The following is a 17,592-nucleotide window of genomic DNA, read 5'->3' as shown; positions in this document are numbered from 1 at the left end:
TCTATATGTCAGGAGGCAACAGCTGTGGCTAATATCCCTTAGTCTCAAATTGCTTGATATTGCAGAGTAATGAAATTCCACACATATACCCAAAGAAAGGCAGGGAGATAAGATAGGGCTGCCAATTTTTATTTCTCCAAATAAAGACAAGAAAGTATCATTTGAATTCTCAAAACGTGGAACAATCAAAATATTAGAAAAAAATCAACTATTTAAATTTAATAAAATTGAGTTTATGAAAAAATTACTAGTTTTTTTCCTCACATATTGATGATTGATAAAAATGTCCTCATGCATCAGAACCAAAATATGGCCTTGTACCTGGGAACTCTTAGGCTGAGTAACTCTAAATGTCATTAGAATAAATGAATTCTTTGAAATTTCATAATACTGGCAGATATGAAAGATCCCTTTTTGCTCTAAAATTCTAGGGAAATTTATAATTTGAGATGCTGCAAATCCATATTTTTTTTTATTATAGAGTCTTTTGAAAATGGATTTCCTTTACTGAATGTTCTGTTTACAGAGGGTTGATAACATCAACTTTAAATGTGAAGGTCGCCTCATATTTTTACCACGTTAGTCAAATGATTAATACCTTTCCTTTTAGGCAAAGGAACCTAAAGTCTTAAGTACATTCGCACTGCAAACACTCTGTCATTATGCCCTGAAGTTTTATTTCTCTTTTTAAAATGTGCTTGACACAACCGCAGTAGTCCCCTCTTATCCCCGGGAGAAATGTTCCAAGACTCCCAGTGGCTGCCTGCAACCTCAGCCAGTACTGAACTCTATATACACAAGGTTTTTCCCTATACATACATACCTATGATAAAGTTTAATTTATGTCAGGCACAGTAAGAGAGCAACAACGATAACTAGTAATAAAATAGAACAATTACAACAATGTACTGTAATAAAAGTTACTGTAAATCTTAGTAACCTCAGCATAAGATCTTCTTTCTTTCCTTATTAAGTCAAGAACTTTCACCTTTTCACTTAAAGGAAGCATTTTATGGTTCTCTTTGGCATATTCGAATTTCCAGCATCACTACTTTTGCAGTGGGGCCTTTATTAAGTAAAATAAGGGTTACTTGAACACAAGCACTGTGATACTATGACAATAGATCTGATAACCTAAAAGGCTTCTAAGTGATTAATGGGTGGGTAGCGGATACAGCATGGATACACTGGACAAAGGGATGATTCACGCCTTAGGTGGGAAGGAGCAAGTTTTCATCATGCTACTCAGAATGGTGTGCATTTAAAACTTACGAATTGTTTATTTCTTGAATTTTCCATTTAATATTTTCAGACCGCATGTAACTGCAGAAAGCGAAACCATAGACAATGGGGGACTACTGTATAGTCTCTTAAGAGTTTACTTATATTTGTTTTTATTTTTAATGTGATATTTGCATGGAACTACAATATATTATCAAACTATGAAATTTCAAGTATTTTGTACAAAGTCAAAAAAAGAAAATTACGAATGATTGCCTTGCATTTCAGTTCCATCCTCCATGCTGTCCCCTGTAAAATAGGGACAAAGTGACTGCACTCCCCTATTGCTTGAAGTGGTTGTGAGGCTCCCACGACGAGTCATCTGAAGCTCTTTTTTCATCTAAAGAGTTTTAAATTATCTCCCTTTTATAAAAATTGCTTAAAATCATAAGTAACTTTGAAATCATTTGTTAAAAAGAGTGCATGGTACTACAATACTATAATATTTTATAAATACTAACTAAATCAATTTTAAAATAACTCATTGAAGGTTTTTGGAAGGAAGAATAGGGTTAGGGTTCTTTCATCCTTAAGTTTGTAAAAAATAAATTTGTTACATGAGGGGAATGCTCTGAAGATCTAAGTTTATAGAAGAAAGTATAATATTTCAAGAACAGTTAAATCAAATGAGTCAAAGTGAAATAGGACATAAATGAACCCCACTGTAGGCAAATGTGATAGCAAATTCATGCTACGTTACCATTCTAGTAACCTAGGTATATCTTAGTCTCTACTTTAAATTAAGAGATCCTAGAAAAATGACAGAATCTAATAAAGAAGATTAAATCTGGTTTTACTTTTCTCAGAAACTAAGAAATTGCAGTGTTTTTTGTTTGTTTTACTTTTGGAAAAAATGATCCAGGATTACAGAATATTAGTACACCAGAGAGGGGTAAGAACTACAGAAATCGTCCAGTCTAGGAGGCAAGTGTTGTCCATCCCGAGTGATTGGCAATCCTGTATCAAAATTGGTGGAGAGCAGTGAAGATTCCTCTGAGCCTCTCAGAAGACAGCCATGAACTTGTGTTTCATTTATATGGTCGACATTCTTTGATTTTTATACTGTACCGGGGCAGGGACCGTACTTGACACAAAGTTACTGTGGCAAAGATGACAGAGGCCCTGACCTCAGAGAGCAGGCAGATTACTACAATGAAATGTGATAATTTCCACAGAAAGGGACATACGGCGCCCTTTGAAGCCACATGTCAGGAGTATCTAACGTAACCCAGAGCATCGGGGAAGCCTGGTTGGAGGAATTAAACTAAAATCTGACTTTTGGAAAGTCTTAGCTAGGAAAAAGATTGTGGTAAGGTGTTCCAAGAAGCAGAGAAGAAAACACACAAAGGCAGAGAGTCTCCTAGAAGTGCAAATGCTAAACACCATTCAGAATGCCCAAAGTAGAGAATAAGAGAGAAGTCAGGAACATGGAGCCAAGGGTTGGGTATGCCACGTGTAGCAGGAATTAAAAACTGCTATTTAGGGGCTGGCCTGGTGGCATAGTGGTTAAGTTCACGCACTCCAATTTAGTGGCCCAAGGTTCGCAGGTTCAGATCCCAGGTGCGGACCTACTCACCGCTTATCAAGCCATGCTGTGGCTGCACCCCACATATAAAATAGAGGGAGATGGGCACAAATGTTAGCTCAGGGCCAATCTTCCTCAACAAAAAGAGGAGGATTGGCAACAGATGTTAGCTCAGGGCTAATCTTCCTCATCAAAAAAAGGAAAAAAAACCACAACTGCTGTTTAGTAAACAAGGTATCTGCTACAGCTACTGCTTCTCTATCCTAAGAGAATAACACGATTCACCTCCGGAGCCACTGATTTTTCTATTTAGGAAAACATCGTGATGGATCTATTGCTTGAGAAAGGAGAGGAAGAGGGGTTGTAGCCTGATGTGGGGAGAGAAGATAAGCATGAGAGCTGAATTGCTCTCCATAAGAGAGAGAACTTACAGTTTCCGTGGACAGCCCAGGTGAAGGCGTGGACGAGGGCAATTAAAATACAGAATAAGACCGTGAGAGGTGAGGAGAGTCTTTTAACAGAGAAAAAGGTAGAGAAATGGGGAGGGAGGTCAAATAACTTTTATGACAGTCATAACTAATGTGCAGGTTCAAGTTATTCCAAGAACTGTACTGTAACCCCTGATTGCCACCCACCCCAACTTCAGTAAATGTCAGCTACAGCCTGATATTAAAGTTACTTTGGAAGACTAGAAAAAAACAGGAGCAGGCCCTCCAGAATGAAGCCTCATATGTAGGAACTATCTGGCAACCATATGAGGTGAGAAGTAGAACACTCAGGAATTCAATGAGGAAAAGGAATCAGATGACCAGAAAAGTCCTAAACCTCCCAAGAACAGAGATATAAGGAGGAAGACAGGTTTCCTGTGGAATGGGGGCCTAAGCCATGCTGTTTAAACGTGAAACTGACAGTGTGATTTCAGAATGTTAGATGCCTTGGGCCCCCCACATGGCAAGCACTCATGTTTCCCATATTAAGGAGTTTGGACTAAACCCTAAGGGAAATGTGAAGCCAGTAAAGAGATCTCTAGTAGGTGAGAAGCATGACCATTCTCAGTAAATTACAGGCAGAATAGAGTCTGCTAGGAAGCACTGAAGAAAACGGCTGGGAGTGGCAAAACTAGGGGCCAGAGGACTCGTCTTAAACTTGTTACAGTGAGCCACAAAAAAGATGACAGCAGCAAAATCTGTGTGTGGGAGTCGGGGGGTAGCTGTAGAGATGTAAAAAAAAATAGCCAGACAACAGAAATGCGACCTTTGAATCTACATCCGTTGAAGAACCAGGAACGATCTGTGTTTAGGGCAGTGAGGTGGCTGTTGGCGCCATTCACTGAAACAGGAAACAGGAGGCAGAGCACATTTGGGAGGTGGTAAGAAAATCCCATTTTCGACACGTTGAGTTAAGATGCCTATGAGACATTCAAGAGAGATTATGTAACAAGTGCCTAGTTGGATATATAACTCAGGAGCTGAGAAGATAGAATGATATCAAAAATAAAGATTAGGACTATCACCACATAGAAGGCAAAAATTAAATCAAAAAAACAAAACTAAGCCAAGAAAAGGCATGCAATTCCTCACAACAGTATGTACAGCATGAAGGAAAAAAGGTCCAGAAGATACAACTCCAGAATTGGAAAAAAAAAAAAGCATAGAAAGAGTAGCCTGAATAAGATACTGAAAAAAACAGGTCAAAGGAAAGAAGAAAACAAGAGCATAAATTCAAGGCAAAGGCCTTGAGAATTTCAAACGTGACGACATCAAACATACATTAAAGGGAACACTCAGGACACCAGCGCGTTGCCAGTACCTTAGAAGCTATTCATGAGCCTCTCCCCTTCACAGCCCTTCCCTCCCCCCATTTTTCTATTTGTCTCTCCTGTTTTATGTTTACTTTTGTTTTCCTTCTCACTTCCTTTGGGTTGATTGTTTTTCTCATTGCATTTTTTTCTTCTACTGGTTCGGAAGGTACATGCTCTATTGAAATTATGTTAATAGTTTTCCTAAAAATTGCAATTTGCATGCCTAAATTACCAAAGTCTAAAATTAATCACTACCCGTACCATTCTTTCAGACATTCTAGAACCCTCCTGACCTGTGTGCTGTGTGAGGTATGCTTCATAAGGCATTACTGCATATCATTTTAATTATACTTGCATGATATACCTTTTCCAATCCTTTTACTTTGAACCTACCTATATGGTTATGTTTTAAGTGAGTTTCTTGCAGACAGGATATAGTTGGGTCCTGTTTTTTAGCCACTCGGCAAATCTGTCTTTTAATTGATGTATTTAGACCACTCACATTTAAAGTAATAATTGACATGATGGGGCATAAGTCTGCCCATTTATTATTTGCTTTCTGTATGTTTGTTCTGTTTTTCATGCCTCTGTCTCCCTTTTCTTCACTTTTATGGATTACTTAAATATCTTTTTAATGTCATTTTGATTTATCTACAGTGTTTTTGAATATAGCACCTTGAAGAGTATTTTCCGTGGTTACTCTAGGTATTGCAATATACATACATAACATATTAGAGTCTCTAATATGGACATCTTACCACTTTAAGTAAAATGTAGAAATCTTAGCTCTATATAGGTCCCTTTACTCATCTCACTTTTAAAATATGAATGACTTAATTCTTTCCTCGACATACATTGGGCACCACATCAGATAATGTTATAATTTTTGCTTCAACCATCAAACATAATTTTTAAAAACCCATTGCAAAAAGATAGCTTTTTATATTTATCTCTAGTTTTACACATTTCACTGGTCTTCCTCTCTTCCATGGGCCAGCCTCCTCTCTTGTCATTTTTTTCTTGTTTAGAGAACTTCTTTTAGTCATTCTTTAAAGGTGGTCCTGCTACCAACAAATTCTTAGTTTTCCTTCATCTGAGAATATTTGTGTTTTCCCTTTATTCCTGAAGGATATTTTTGCTGCCTACAAATTCAGAACTGATAGCTCTTTTCTTTCAGCACTTGAAATATTCAGTGCCACTTCCTTCTGGCTTCCATGGTTTCAGATGAGAAATTCACTGCTGTTTAAATTGTTGTTCCTCTGTAGGTAATGCATTGTTTCTCTCTAGCCTCTTAACAACTAATACATCTGCAGTGGTCCTATTTCCAAATAAAGTCACATTAGGAAGTATTAGGGGTTAAGACTTCACCATTTGAATTTGGAGAAGGGGATATAGTTCAACACATAACAATTACCATGTCAATTCTTTAAAGATTTAAAGATATTTGAGGATATTTTAAGTGTCTTATACAAATTTTGTCATTATTTCCAGTGGTACGGGTGATTTGAATACATTTTATTGAAAATAAAACTTGACCAGTGTTGGTTAATTCATTCATTCAATCACTTATTCATTTAATCACCAAACTTGAGCTCCTACACTGTGCCAGGCAGTGATGATAAAAAGACAAATTACATATAATGGCAGCATCTAAGAATTTATAGCCCATATAAATTCTTGGGTGGGAAAAAAGCATATACACATGTAGCCATAATGCCAGCTCAAACAGGATCAGATCCGTACGTGTGGGAAAAGAATGTGCTTTGGTGACTTGGAGGAGGGAGATTATTTCCACACTAAAATGAATCAAGAAAAAGCTTGATGGAGAGAGTAGCATGAGATTGACATCTAGAAGAATAGGTAAGATTTGAACACATGCAAATGAGAAGAGGGGACGCCTTCTAGTAGAGATCGAACAAAGGCAAAGAGATGGGGAAATGTTTGATGTGCACAAAAAAAAGAGGATTCTGTTTGCTGCTTTCTTTCATGAATGCTGAGTGTGCCGCCCAACAAGTTTGAAAATTTTTGCAGAGCAGAGATACGGTATTAGTTTATTAGCAAGAATGAGCCAGACTTTAGAATTAATCAGAGCTCAGTCTGAATCTTGACACCTACACTTGGTAGCTGTGTGCTCTTAACTTCTCTGAGTCAGTCTCCTCATTACCTACCCAACAGGTGATTGTAAGACAACGAGAAACGAGTGCAAAATACTCAGCATTCTTCCTGTTATTTCCTCTATAGTAACAGACACAAGCAAGAGCACGGTGTATGATTATGCCATGTGTGTGCTTCACAAAGTTTCCTGGTCCATTGGCAAGTAGGGGCTGCAATCCACCCCTCTTTCCACCCGCCAAGCTTGTGTAATGGCTCAGGGCTCACGCGCCTGAAGGAAGGGATGCTTGCTCCTCCTCAGCAAGGCATCCTCCCCTTGCCTAGCAGTGTACCAACACAGAGGGGGCACTTTTCGATTCACATAAAAGAGCAATAAAGATTAGCCACAGCTCTGGGCTTAGGATGGGTACATTGTAAGGCCAAATACAGTCATGTGCAGCTTAGCAATGGGGATACGTTCTGAGAAATGAGTCCTTAGGTGGTTTTGTCATTGTGCAAACATCATAGAGTACATTTACACAAACCTAGATACTACACACCTAGACTATATGGTACTAATATTATGGGACCACCATTGTATATGTGGTCCATCGTCAACCGAAACATAGTTATGTGGCATATGACTGTAGATTATTGTTTCTAATTAACTTCATAATAAAAGCTTTCATGATAAAGGCCAAGGTATCTAATGACTTTTTTCTAAATACCTGTACATTTTGGTCACAATTTGTGTGTTTTTTTCTGATTGAGAATATTATGAAATCTTATATAATTTCTTTTTGGTGCACTCCTAGAATCTGATACAAAATACAAGCAGCAAAAGACAACTTTGAAATCAAACCTCAGCATTCTGTGACTGTGACAAGAAAAATGAAGAGGACTATAATAAAGTGTGCACAAATGTGAATGGTGCTGTCTTCAATTTATAGAGAAGTGTGATCATTACAATTGTTTGATTAAGTAACTAATTATAATCAATAATGCTATACGGTTTAGCTAATCTCAATATGATTAAGGAAGTAGATGGTCAAAACTGTCAAGTTACACCTGAAATGCAGAAGTGATATAAGTGTGATTGAAATGTTAATAAGAATTTTTACCTCAGTATAGAGGTATTGGCCTCCATGAAGCCTTCCTCACCATCTCTCCAGGCTCTTAATCTCTCCATTTCTGAATATTCACAACACCATCACATCACGGAGAAGAACTAAAATTACCTGGAGTCCAATCCTGACCCCATACCTACAAGCAGTGCAACCACAAGCAAGTTATTTCACCTCTCTCAGCATCAGTTATGTCTCAGATTGGCTGCTGTGAGGATTAAATGAGCTAATGTCTGTAAACCACTGAGCAGGAGGGCCTGCCATGGTGATCTCTCAATAATTAGCAGCTATTAATATTACCTGATTTTTTTTACTAATTTCCCCCTACATTATACTTGTTTGCACATCTGTGGTGACCTTAACTTCCTCCAAGCACTTAGAACCCACTGCTATTTCCAAAGCTTATGCTGAAATTGTGGTCAGAATCATGAGGACTGGGCCCAGTTTTTAATTCCTAACGGTATCAGTGTTACACAGAGTAGCCATAATAAATATTTGCAGAGGAAAGACGGGGTACCAGAGAGGGAGCAGGAAAGGGAAAGCAAAGGAAACGGATATCAAAACATGCAAACATTTCAAAGTTACAAGAAAAATGTAAGTCGGGTTATATGGATTATCAAAGCCCGTTGATTGAGGAGAAGCCGTGAACACTCATACACAGCTATGTCAGCCTCTAGTAATTCACTTCCCACAATGTATGTAGATCAACATTTTGCATACGTGCTTCCTTAAGTTATGACATATATTTTCCATCAAAGATAAATTCAAAAATAATTAAAATCTATGGGCAATCATTTTAACCTATGCAATACAGTCTACTGTGTACTCTTGATCCGCCACAAAAAACTGAAGACAATTGCTGATAATGGTTGTCTGTATAGTTTTCAACAGTAATAAGAGACTTACATAAGCTAGAAAAGTGATGAAATATAGGTCATCATCTTCCCTGAAGTTTATACTTCTAATTTACCACCTCACAATGGAACTTAAAGAACAAATGTATCTTTCCTTCTGATTTGAAAGCTAATTTATTTTGAATTTATCTGATACAAAAAGAAAGTAATTTCAATTTTCACTTTGAACTAGTTTCTTGGACCTGCAATCTAAGACAACAATATTTAAGGTAAGCCAGTGTGGATAGTGGTGAAGAGCACAGCTTTAGGAGTCAGATCTATGTTAAAATCCTGGATCTTACTACGTACTAATTATATAGAGTGAAAATTATCATGCCAGCTGGTAGATGTGTGGTTACGGGGATTAAACGAGATAAAGGCATGTTGTAGCATCCAGTAATATTAAGGATTGTTCTGCCACCAAAGTTATCAATTATGGTGAAAGCACTCAGATAAGTGGTGCTAAAGGCAGGTTTTAAATAGGAATATTAAGAAAAATAAAATACTAAGACAACTGTTAAAATAGGAGCTCCAGGAGGGAGGGCTATTTGTCTAGTTTGCTTACTGCTTTATCTCCTGAACTAGAACAGTCTCTGACACAGAGCAAGAGCTTAATAAATATTTGTTGCACTAACTAATAAAGAGCTCTAGGAAATCACATTCCAAAAGAGGACCTTTCAGCCCTGGTAAAGCATTGTGGTGTCCATTTGTCTCCTCTATCCTCCCAGCATGCTCTCTGCTGAGGAACTGGCGGGGTTGGTCATGGCTGTGAAGTAAGAGCCAACGTGCAACTTAAAGCTTTTCAAACATGAAAAAGAATTTCTTTTATGGTAAAAGCTCTCAGTCAGGGATACCTCAGGTTTCTTTAGTCACCTAAATGGAAATAATTTTAGTCCTTTTAGATAGAAAGTGATGTGAGGGCCAAGAGTGAAGAACCTGGATACAGGATATTGGGCTCTGGTCTCAAATCTGCCATTCGCTAGCTCTGTGGCCTTGTGGTCACCACAATAACCACCCACCAGTTAACTCAAGGGTCTGTATGTGTTATAAGAAGTCAGAGATGTATTCATCAAGAAAGGTAAAGTTATGAAATATTCAATAAGGTTTCCTCCCCAATAAATGGAAAAAGCCCTGATTTGTCTACACCACAAGCTCCCGCAAAGATCAAATAAACGCACTTGAAAATGATCACTATACAAAAACAAGGTATTTTTATTTGTCTAGGAAAATACTGCTTCATTCCAGTAGTAGCTATAGCTAATTATAAAGAATTTTTAAAACCATTCAAAAAGAAGAGATTGAAATACTCGAATTAGTAAAGAAGCAAACTAAAAAGAAAAATGGCTGCCATTAAATGTCAAAAAGTTTTAAAAACATATTTTATTTTAGAATACTTTCTTAGGCATATCACTTTAAAATTGAGTTGCAGCAGCTAATTTTTTGGTTTTGGGCCCTAAAATCAATACACAAAAAAATCTTTCTGTGTACTTTTTAACCTATACTGAAGAAAATATAGTGATGGGAGAAGAGAAGGGGAGGCCAGTTTATTCTGATTCTGAGCTTTGTCTAGAAAAGAGATTATAAGCATAGGTTATTCCTATTAATCTACTTGTCTAAAAACAAAAATAAAAATAAATAATTCATAGAGTTCAAAACGTCTTGTGTTAGAGGAAAACTAGCTGAAAAATATGCTGAATTCAGAAAATAACACAAATATTCAGCAGTTCACCAGGGTTAAGCCCTCCTCCTTAACATCTCCCTTCAGAGCACACACATGGCTCCTGCCTTCGAGGTTGCCTGGCTCAAGGGATTGAACAAAGTGTAACAAATGTTCTGGAATACTGAGATCTGCTTTTTCAAAAGAGGGGACGCAGGAAACAAAGCTTGGCTGGTGTGGGCAGCTATGTCAGGAAAAGATATCAAAGCAGGAAAGTCCTGGGAGCTCTTCCGAGAGGCCCTGGAGTATCAACGCAGAGGAGGTTGGAGGACAGTCTTCTGAGTGGAAAGGCTGGACTGTTTATAACAAAAGCTCATTCACCACAGTTCTCAACAGTGATTTTTCCTGGGTAAACTTGGGATACCTTTGCATGTGTGTGTTTGCTTTTCTATATTTTCCAAATCTATAACAAACCATAAGTTTTTGTCATAGGAAAATAGCAAATAAAAATATTAAAGTTCAAAAATTTATCCCAGTAATATTGATGAGATCTTAGCATAAAGGACTCTATTTTTCAATTTCAAAGACTCTTCATCTTCTTAGACCATAAATTAATTTTTTGGAGCCATTGTTTACTAAATAAACCCCCTATGCCCTCCAGAGTTCCTATAGCTCCTTGAAGAATTGATTAGGCTGCCTTACTGTTTTCTGAGGAATTATTTAAACTTTATCTAAATGTGTAGGTAACACTTTGCTGCCATCTGCTTCTAATGAAGACGATAATGATGAAGATCACAGCATTGTGGGCTAAGACTCCATAAAAACGCATATGTGTTTAGAAAGCTGTGGATATTAATTTAGGTCACAGCTTTGGTAGAATGAGAGAAGTGTTTTAACATCATCTTTATGTTCTGCTTTTAAGGATTTCTTTTTCTCTTCCAGATATGCTGTAGATTTGGGCACCAAGGACTCCCCTCTATCCCACTGGGTTTAAGCCTTTATGTAACTTCCAAGAAGTGACAGTCAATAGGGATTAATGTAAGAGCTTTATTAACCTTAGACATTGCATAAAACCCACTGATGTAGGGTTTCTTAATAGAGTTGGTTTGGAGACTACGACTTGGGCCTGAGGACAAATGGGACCTTCTAAGGTAATGGGACCCGCAGGCAGGCTTTATCAGATTTTCCCATGCAGCTGAAAGCTGCACTGGAACAGAGGATGGGTATAGTGTTATCACACTGAGACAGGAAGCAGAAAAGAACTCACTTCCCTTTTACGGATTCTCCAGTCAAGCAAAGAGAGAGAGAAGCATGACTTTCCCGCAACCAGATTAGTAGGGACCCAAGAAAACACTAGAGAGAAAATCTGAAATTGCCCACAGCAATAGCCCCCACTCATGGGGAAGAGAGCAGAGCCTTCTTTGGCACAGGAAGAGAAGGCTGAGTGTTTCTCCCTCCTCTCCCCCACTTTTGTTTTTTCTTAACCCATTGGGTTCAAAGGCCAAGACTTTGGTCAGCCAGGAGTATTGCTCTATTCAGGGGAAAAGATCATCATTGCGTTGAGGGGCCCTGCTTCTATCTATGTGCGCAGACCTACAGCTGCCCCTCCTATGACCTGGGCAGTTCAGCTCTAGTCCCCAGAGGCCCTTGCAAAGAATTAGAATAGAACATTAGTTAAATTAGCTTCACAAACACACTGCATCCTAGGCCAAAAATTCATCACCTATTCTATTTCTCATATCACAGTATGCTGAGCCACATCATCCAAATATTGCTTAACAAGATAAACACCGAACAGTAACATAAAAAATGCCTCAAATTTGAATGTGGATCCCCTCATTATCACATTGGAAAAGAGGAAGTAAAACAAAAAATAAAATCCCCTCTGCTTTGTAAATTAACATTTAGAGAACTGAAGTCAGAGCTTCTTGCTCCCTGTGTTAGGTAGAATAATGCCTTCCCCATCCAAAGATGTCCATCAATCCTAATCCTTGTAACCTGTGAATATGTTATTTTGCATGGCAAAGGGGAATGAAGATTGCAGATAGAATCAGGGTTGCTAATCAGTTTACTTTAAAATAGTAAGATATCCTGGATTGTCTGGGTGGGTTCAGTGTAATAATAAGGGTCCATAAAAGGGGAAGAGAGAGGCAGAGAGGAAATCAGAACCAGAAAGATGGCAGCATGAGGGGGACTTGGCCTAACGTTGTTGGCTCTGAAGATGGAGGGAAGGGGCCATGGGCCAAAGAATGTAGGCAGCCTCTTGAAGCTGCAAAAGAAAAAGGAACAGACTGTCTCCTAGAACTTCAAGAAGGCAGGCTTGCCAAGACCTTAATTTTAGCCCAGTGAAGTTAACTAATGTCCACTTTGGACTTACAGAACCATAAGATAATAAATTTGTGTTGTTTTAATCCATTACATTGGTGGTAATTTCTTACAGCAGTCTAGAAACTAATCTACTCCCTACTTCCTTATTCTGTTCTCTCTCAGTCAGCTGCGTCTCCCTCGGAGGGCGTTGGGGTTCTTTGGCAGGAGTTGCATCCTGAGCCACCTTCTGCTGGAATGGGTACAGCCTGTAGCACCTCCAAAATTGAATTAGTGCAACTCCAAGTTGCTCATGATTGCCATTTTCCAGAGTCAGTCAGAAGGACACATAAGAGTATCACAGCACCAAACTCATGCCAACAAAATTTAGATAGCATAAGCAAATCCCCACGCTCAGGAGAACTAGATGGAACTGGGTTTTCAGACCCCAGTACACTTTTCAGAGAGTGACCTAGGCTCACAGTGCTGTCTCCAGCCACAGACCCTAACAGGGGCCTAGTGCTGGCTGAGAAAATATTTTGGGTTTCAGTGCTGCTCGATGCTGATCTCTTTGTCCCAGGAGTCCCATTCTAAAATCAGTAAGGAGAGATCTTCTACTGAGAGGTTAATTATGACCTTCTGGTTTCTTGGAAAAAAAAATTCCATCCATCAGACAGCCTCTGCTCTCTAGAAGTGACATTTGGAACTAACCTAACTTAAAAGATTTAGACAATTAACGTTAGACACTCCATCTTAGGATCTGGCTCTCTGAAATTCTATCTCCATTTTGAACTGTATGTTCTAGAACTCAACACTGAACTGTATAGACTCTGTCTAGTGACATTGTCTCTTGTAAGAAGTTTTCTTCACATTTATAACGTTTATAACAGGCAGTTCTCCAAACCAAGCTCACTGCCTTGCTTTCTCTGTGCTATTATCCACTCCCAACAAGATGCCAATGCATATTTTATTCCTGTGTATTAGTGGCTATTACTCTTGAGTCACACAGCCTTAGGAAACTTATGTCTTAAGGGTAGTCTTCCACTTCTCTACATTTGTCTCAGTTTTAAATTACCTTCAGCAAATTCATGAACTTTCAAAAGCATGTGGACCTCCGGGGGGCAGTGAGAATCAATATGCTCTGGACCATGTGTTCTCCCTGCAAATCTTCTCATCTCTCACATTTTGAATTTTCCAGACCTTGACTAACCTTTTCTATTTCTCTAGCAGCAAAATTTCTTTCTTTCCTCATTTTTCTATCACAGAGGGATAAGTCTCTGAGTGCTCTGGTTCCTCTGTTTTTCTCCTCTTCCTTCTCAGCAGGCCAAGTGGAGTTTAAAAAACTTTAACCTACTTTCTAAATTGCTTCTCATTCTTCTCAACCCTATGCGGAGCTAATCCCGTTTGCTGAATCACTGTGCCTCCCTTCCCTTTTCTTTGCTCCTGGGCCAAGTGCACACACACCTGCAGATTCTATCTTGTGCTGTCCCCTGCTTGAGAGACATGAATTCAGTCAGCCCCAGGGCTGCCAAAAATAAATGCAGCCCACCACGCAGGAGATCTCTTCCCAGCGGTCTACAGCAAACCCAGCCTTAGTTTCCATCGTTTTGACCTTTCTGGCTGAAATTTAGGATGTTCTCTGTCCAAAATCTCTCTACTGCATAAATGTCCTAGCCATGCTCTCTCATAGTACATACCACACCTGTTTTCACAGGTAGCTGTGTTAACCTGAAAACTAAGTAAATATGCTATGCTGATATTCCCTCAGCAACCCGAACAAATCTCACGCGATGTCCTCAGGTGTCTGTCCCAGGTTTTACATTGCCTTCCATTTGCTCTTATGATTGACCCCTCCCCTCGTGCTGCCAAGAAGGTCTCTCAATAATGTCCACCACAGTCTCGCTCTGCGAAACATTCTGCTTCACTCTAAAAATGTGCTGCTTAACGTGGCTAAAATTTAGGGGAGAAATCCAGTCTTTGATCTAGTAACCACTAAATCCCTGCCTTTGTTTTTGGTTCTTCCTTTAAAAGCAGTTAAAGATGGGTACACATCTTTTTCCATTCATACCCGTGTTCTCTGCTTTCTCAGTCTCTGGATTAAGAAAATTCCCTTCTTGCCCCACTTCAATCAGCACATCTTCCTTCAGGTTTTCTTTCCCTTTTCTACTACTTCTCTCTGACTTGACAATAAAAACTTGTCTTTTTTTTTTTTCTTTCAAACTAATTCTGCTCCAACATAACTGACAAAACTCGATTTCTAAAAACAGTCTGTTCTAGACATAGGATATTTTAATGCTTTTTCCATTTAATAGGCTTTATGTCTCAATCTACCAAGATGACATGTTGCTGATAAAGGAGGAAATCTTACTCCTTTTTATCTGTTAATTGATTAAAAATGCAACATTTCTCTGTAATTTATCTCAGTAAGGGTCTCTGAAACCCACATCCATGTTCAGGGCTGATGAAGGGAACAATCTAGAACTGACTTGAGACCCTGGGGATAGGAATGACTCCAGGTCTCCACAGTTCCCTCTTCTGGATGAAATTAAAACAAAACCGAGACTGAATTTGGAAAAGCTGATCTAGCACACTCAGTCAAAGCCCGAAACATCACACATTAATGTTCTGGCTGTATAATTTAGCTGCTTTTTGTAATTTAAAGTCCCAGTAATATGATGTTAGCCTGTCACTGCAATACCACACACAACCTACTGCAACCTGCTAGGCCAAAGCCTGGCATATCCGCTCATGTGGGCAAATAGTCAGCTTCTCCCTCCATAAGAAAGCTAACGTTCTTCACAAAGGGCAAAAAGAGTATGAGGGATGTTTGATGCCCAAATCCTACTATTCACCCCTCTTGCTGTCTTCCTGCCAGAAACCTGGTGAATAAAAGCATCAACAGTAAACTGAGACTGGAGATTGCTATTGGGACCTGGGCCCAACAGAGCATCCCATCTAAGTGGAGCAATTGGACCCATAGACAGGCCCACCTTGACTTACACGCATGGTCTTAGACTGAAAAGCCAGAGCAGGGGGCCTCCCCCCAATAGGGATAGGAAGAGCACAGATGAGTTTAATTCATTGAAAAAGTAAGCAAAGGAGAACCCACTGAGTCTGCCCCCTGAAGACACTGGGCAGCAGTTGAATGCAGAGCTCAGGGGCCATGGTTGGGACCAACAGGATGGTCTGGGTGCCCCCTCTCCTTGTCCCACCCCAAGTCCTTGAAGAGTCAGCTCCTCTCCAGGCTGCCTGGGCCTCCCGGAGCATCCTTGCTTGGGCCCCAGAACAAAGAACGGCCCCGCGGCTGCAGCACTCCCCTGTCCTCAAGCTCAGGCCAAAACTTGAGGCACTCCTGTCCCCAAGCCCAGGATCTGCACCTCTGCCCCCACAGAGCCCTCCAGCCATAGATCAAAGAGGCGGCGGCTCCAACCCCTCACTGTCTCCTTTCCTGCCTCATAAGTTTATTTTATTTAAAAACTCAAAGGAAAAAAAACTTATTGCTTCATGAGGTTGCCAGGGAAAGAGAATTTGGGCCTAAAGGAATGGTTCTCCAGTGTGGTCCCTGGTGGAGAAGCGTCACCGTCACCTAGGAACTTGTTAGAAATGCAAGCTCATTGGGACCCAACCCAGAACCACCCGAGCAGAATTTCTGGGGGTGGGACTTAGCAGCCTTTGGTGTCACACGCCCTCCAAGTGATTCTTATGCACCCCAAAATTTAAGAACAACCAGACTAAACAAGGTCATAATCACACTAATCAGATTAGCTACTTCTCCACAAGTGGAGAGGAGCAAAGAAACAAAGAAAGAAACCCACTCCAAGCCTTTCTCTTCATGGAGACAGAGAGAAAAGCTGAGTTGTGTAGAGGATATCATAAATTTTCCTTCCTCTTAGATGATTTTGCAGCAACATAAAAAAATAAGAAATAGTCACTAAGAACCCATCCTGAATGACTGACTTGGTCATCTCACTGCTGTCTATCCTCATTGCTACCAGGGTCATTTTTCTAAATCAAGTCTAGCATCCCACCTTGCTCAAAGAGTGTGCTTAGCTACCTATTTCCGATGGAGTAAAGCCTAAACTATCTGGCATAGAAAAAGAAGGCCCGTCACAAACTTGCCTCAAACCATTCTTTCAGCCTAATTTAAGCTCATATTAAATTCTACTCATCAAATGGAGTAAGCAGCTTTGAATAAAGAAACAGAAGAAAGAATCTCCATCCTCTACAGTAGTCTTCCGAATCAGAAGTCCCCAGGGAGCAGGTTAGCAATGCAAATGTTCAGATAGATACATCCCCAGAGAATCGCTCTGGTGGCCCTGGAACAGGACCTATGCATCCGCATTTGTCAAGGGCCTCAGATGAGTCAGCAGAGGTATCTGTAGATCATGTGTTGAGAAATTCTGCTCCACATATATAAGAATGTGTGATGCCTGGCAGATGCCTAGACTTTAAGCAAGCGCCTATTAAGCCAGTGCCCAGTAACCACTGAAGAGTGCCACAGTAATAGCTTCCATTTTCAGATATTTCCATTTTACAAAATCCTCTAACCTCCCTCATCAAATCATTCTAACATCTTACAGCATGCGAATGTTATTTATTTGCCCATTTAAAACACACAATAAAGACAAACAGATAGATTCTACATCATTTTGACTGAGATGTCTAGTACTTAAACGCCTTGAGACTTGAAAGGCAGGAACGCCAGAGCTAGCACAGACTGCAGGTGAAGGAACAGTCAGTAGGATTCCAGACACATCCATAGATCTGCTCTCGTTAACGTCTTCATTAGGACTCCTTTCCCAATCAGGGCTTCCACGTCTAACTTTAGACGGCTGTTCAGGGTTGCTCTGCCAAAGCGCAGCCATGATCATGCCTTCCTTTAATTTTGCCATTAACTTCTTTTCTCCCTCTGAAAA

Source organism: Ceratotherium simum, chromosome 11 (genome assembly GCF_057802395.1).
Source record: "Ceratotherium simum simum isolate JZ-2026a chromosome 11, ASM5780239v1, whole genome shotgun sequence".
Taxonomy (NCBI): domain Eukaryota; kingdom Metazoa; phylum Chordata; class Mammalia; order Perissodactyla; family Rhinocerotidae; genus Ceratotherium; species Ceratotherium simum.
Note: the sequence above shows the minus strand (reverse complement) of the source record.